This window comes from Littorina saxatilis, linkage group LG8 (assembly GCF_037325665.1).
Source record: "Littorina saxatilis isolate snail1 linkage group LG8, US_GU_Lsax_2.0, whole genome shotgun sequence".
Classification (NCBI taxonomy): Eukaryota; Metazoa; Mollusca; class Gastropoda; order Littorinimorpha; family Littorinidae; genus Littorina; species Littorina saxatilis.
This window is the reverse complement of record NC_090252.1, coordinates 50,022,290-50,027,459: the sequence shown is the minus strand read 5'-3', so window position 1 is coordinate 50,027,459 and position 5,170 is coordinate 50,022,290.

The following is a 5,170-nucleotide window of genomic DNA, read 5'->3' as shown; positions in this document are numbered from 1 at the left end:
AAATGACATCAATAAAACCATTCCCTTTTTTATTTTAAAGAAAAACAAGAAAAAAGAACTTATGCTCAGTAAGGTTGGGTATCGATCTCAAATGTGTGCATAGCTAATTACATGTAACCGGCATGGACTGGGGCTAGAATTGGCCTTTCTGTCAGGCAACTCGGCCTCTAATTGGTTTTATATTGTCTGATCCCCCTCCAAAAAAAACCAATACCATTTGCCCCGTGCTTCTGCGCCCACAAAAAATATTCGAGAATAAGAAAAGTTCAAATTTTAGGCACCCCACATACAACCTTAATTGTCAGTCAATTACTTTACTGCAATCAACGTTGATTTTAAAGTACCATGTCATTATTATTTTGGAGATAGATTTGAAAAAGTCCATAATTGCAGACTGCGTATTGCATACCTGTCAAGTACTTTTGGCCTCTGACCATAGTAAATGGCATAAGAAACCATAGTTGGGGATCAAAAACCATAGTTAATGCGTGGATCAGAATGTGGTTAAACGCACAAATTCAACTTCTCACGCATACACACTAAACCAATCAGATTGTTTTTCGCAAACTAAAAGTAAAACACATAAATTCCTTTCTACACAAACTGCTCTTTATTTACCACTACATGTAATACATTTACACTGCACTCTTGTTCGTTCATTTCTTTTGTCACTTGTCACTTGTGTTCTTTGTTGTATTCATCTGTGCAAATCTTTGCTTTGTCAATCATGCTGCCAGTCACCTTAAAATCATGGCAGCATGCATCAGAGTTAATTTTGACCTGTAAGAAGGCAGTCAGTGTGTCAGCTCCCAGACTGTGATCCAGCACTTGAAGGTGTTGCAGGGTTTCACTGCCAAATGGAAATTTATTCAACATTTTCCTCACACAGGCCATGTAGAACTGGCGCACATCATGCCAGAACTTCTGTTGTGTGGCTGGTGCAAGCTCCTCCTCAGAAATGAATGAACGGCAGTCCATGCCAGCAACAACAAACAAAAAAAAAACAAAAATTTTTTTTTTTTAATGCTGAAAATGCGTATGGTTTGAGGTATACGACGTAGGACCCAAAAAACACCGAAAATCCGTAAGAATTACGCAGAATGCGTAGGACTTGACAGGTATGGTATTGGTATGAGTGATTTGAATTTTGATTTATCAGTGTCAGCGGCACCTCAAGGATTGCCCCAAATGTGAGTGCGGTTACCCAAGGGAGACTGCTGAGCACTATTTGTTGCATTGACCCTTGTGTAGAGATGTACGATTATTGTCAATTGATAACTGATTATAAGTTTATTGAAATATTATTGAAAGGCATCCCGCAATATTCCCGGAATGTCAATCAGACCATATTCATAACTGTACAAGAATTTATTAAGACAAACAGGCATGTTCCGTACATGAGCCTCTACATTTTATTCATAATGTTCATTTGACACTGTCATGAGACAAATGCTGCCTGACCAATTGTTCTTCGTAATTTCTCTCGTGTTTTGTGTCCTTGTTTCGACTTATCGATTATGGCCCAATCGTTATGTAATTTAGTGCCATTTTCGCCGATCACAAAATGTATTAACTTTGCGTGTGTGTCTTCTGTGCATTTAATATTATTGTGACGTGACCCACTCTTCCAACATTTCTGGCGCTCCAAGTCTTCGTCGTCCTTTTTTTTCCCCTTATGCTGAATTCTGTTCTCTCGTACCCCATTTCTTTTTGTTTCTTGTTTTTACCCCCACCAAGTTCTGTACTACCACCCCCTCCCTTTTTTGATTGCTTGCGCATCAGGTTTGTCTGTTTGTTTTCGTTGTCTGAAATGAGTAAATGTATCTAGTCCGCCATCATGCTAAACTTTGTTATGTACATACCAGGATGACTTAAAATAAGCATTTATGCTTGAGTTATCTTAAAAAAACAATGCATTGTTTCTGTCATGATAACAAATTGAATAAAGTTTTGTAAACCAATGGACTGATTATAGTTGACCCTGATATGTGATTACGGGATAGTGTCACGTTAATTTATTTCTACTTTCACTTGTACTTTTGTACTTAAAACAAATCACTGAAATGTAAAAGTGGTTTTTTTTTCCATTGTGAAGTGTCGTCAGTCTCCTCAAGGTAATGCAGTCAAACTCAACCAAAAGTTGGAGGGGCTTCTTCATACTTTCAGTGTGTGTGTGTGTGTGTGTGTGTGTGTGATTTCTTTTGACACTATGCACGTTTCAAAGTGAGTATAGTGCGCTTCCCAAGCATAAAACGGTGCATGACTCTGGATTTGCGTCTGAGATATTGACACATCACTGTGAGAAAAAGCGTTAATGAAAAAAGAAGACTATTTATTTTCCTTGAGCATTATCTTAAAGTGGTGTGCCAAAAACTTTTACATTCAAAAATTCAATATTTAACTTTAGGAAAAGCACTGTAGAGAGAAAACCACGCTTGTGTGTTCAGAATAGTCTCCATGTGGTATCAATATAAATGATTCAAATGTATGGAAGAGAAGCTGTTTCTGCTGGATTAATACACACACACAATTGTGCACTCACACATAAGCACGCATGCATGCTCACACACACACACACACACACACACACACACACACACACACACACACACACACACACACACACACACACACACACACACACACACACACACACACACACAGAAACAACAAATTCATTATGACAAAACCAAATACGAAGTCCTATTTCACAAATTTTATATCTTCTCCTTTTCACCATATACAAATACAGTCACGGAGTACATTTATAAGGCTATATTTATGGGATAGAGCCACTTGTTAATTGTTTCTTGTTCACAAAAGCACTAATAAAAAAATTGCTCCAGGGGCTTGCAACGTAGTACAATATACTACCTTACTGGGAGAATGCAAGTTTCCAGTACAAAGGACTTTAACATTTCTTACATACCAATCAATATGAGGCTTATATTGCGCGTATTCTGTGGGTACAGTTCTAAGCTCAGGGATTTTATTTTAATTTTATTTTATGCAATTTATATCGCGCACATATTCAAGGCACAGGGATTTATTTATGCCGTGTGAGATGGAATATTGTTTTACACAATACATCACGCATTCACATCGGCCAGCAGATCGCAGCCATTTCGGCGCATATCCTGCTTTTCACGGCCTATTATTCCAAGTCACACGGGTATTTTGGTGGACATTTTGATGAAAATTTATCTATGCCTATACAATTTTGCCAGGAAAGACCCTTTTGTCGATCGTGGGATCTTTAACGTGCACACCCCAATGTAGTGTACACGAAGGGACCTCGGTTTTTCGTCTCATCCGAAAGACTTGAACCCACCACCTAGGTTAGGAAAGGGGGCAGAAAATTGCTAACGCCCTGACCCAGGGTCGAACTCGCAACCTCTCGCTTCCGATCGAGCGCAAGTGCGTTACCACTCGGCCACTGAGTGGAAGGTACACCAACACGATATTAGCACTCCAGATTTTTATCTCGCAGTTTTTCTGAAGGACTTTGCATTTGAAAACTATTCTCAGACAAAATCGCTGCCCTACACGCCACCAGGCGTGAAAGGCAAAACCTACTACTCAGACAAAATATGAGTTTAAACTGCAAGTACATGTACAGGGAGTCTGAAGGGTTCAAGTCGGATGAGATAGACTACTGTTGTGGCAATCTTCGAATTTGAAAATCATTTTTTTAAAAGAGTAAAACTCATAGTTCTTCTTCTTCTTCGCTCATGGGCTGAAACTCCCACGTTCACTCACAAATTTGCACGAGTGGATTTTTACGTGTATGACCGTTTTTACCCCACCATTCAGGCAGCCATACGCCGCTTTCGGGGGAAGCATGCAGGGTATTTTTGTGTTTCTATAACCCACCAAACTCTGACATGGGTTACAGGATCTTTTCCGTGCGCACTTTGTCTTGTGCTTGCGTGTACACACGAAGGAGGATAAGGCACTAGCAGGTCTGCACATAAGCAATGACCTTGGAGATCAGAAAATTCTCCACCTTTAACCTACCAGGCGGCCGCGATTTTGACTCATGACCTTCTGAATAGGAGGCCGATGTCTTATCCACAAGAACACCGAGCCCGTCCAAACTCCTAGTAAAAACAACAACTGCAAATCTGGGAGCAAAATGTAAACGGTTACAGTTTCAACTATCCTTCCCCTTTAAATCAGCATTTTTGGAAACCTAAACGAAAGAGTATTCAAGAACAACAGTCACGGATTCAGATTTAAAAAAACAAATGGTAACTATGCTTTTTGGAAATTGGTGTTTAACGAAGGTTATATCGCGACAGGGAAAGGGGGGGGAGATGGGATAGAGCCACTTGTTAATTGTTTCTTGTTCACAAAAGCACTAATAAAAAAATTGCTCCAGGGGCTTGCAACGTAGTACAATATACAATACTAGAATGAATACCCGCTTCGCCGGGTAGCCGGCTTCGCCGGGAAGAAGTACTTAGAGCCGTACGCCGGCTTTGCCGGGTCCGAACAATGGACCCGCCAAGCTTAGGTCCCTCCCAGATTCGTGGAATGGGAACAGCACGAAAATGATTCAGTGGCCATAATATCGAGTCCCATCCTTGTCGACGAATGTAACCGTGTTAATCACCTTTGGAGGCGAACTCCACTCAAACAGGACTGAGCAAGTTAGAGCTTCTCAAAGGAAGGCCAGTACATAAAATTACACAAAAGCCGCCAGACCACATCACAAACAGAACTGAACAATGCACAGGTGTTGCTCACATAGAGACACACACACACACACACACACACACACACACACACGCACACACACACACACACACACACACACACACACAAACACAGAGAAGCCGTATCTATAGAGAGATAGATGACAGTGTATTTTTCGCGTGGCTATAAATTGATTCGACCTTTGCACTTTGACAGTGAGGATAATTTACGGGTCCAATTTACGTTCTGGACACTGCGTTGACCTTCTAAAAATAGTAACAGTAACAGAACGCCGGGAATATCCGAAGACGCTCCACTCACACTATAGTGCACCATACGAAGGAAGGGAGGTAAACGCTGAAAACCTGGAGAAGATGAGAAGATAAGGAAGAGTTACTTATAATGGTGAAATGAACACAAAAACCAAAATCATTTCAGCGCTGCGCGCTGAGAGCACGTGTTGAAATATCTC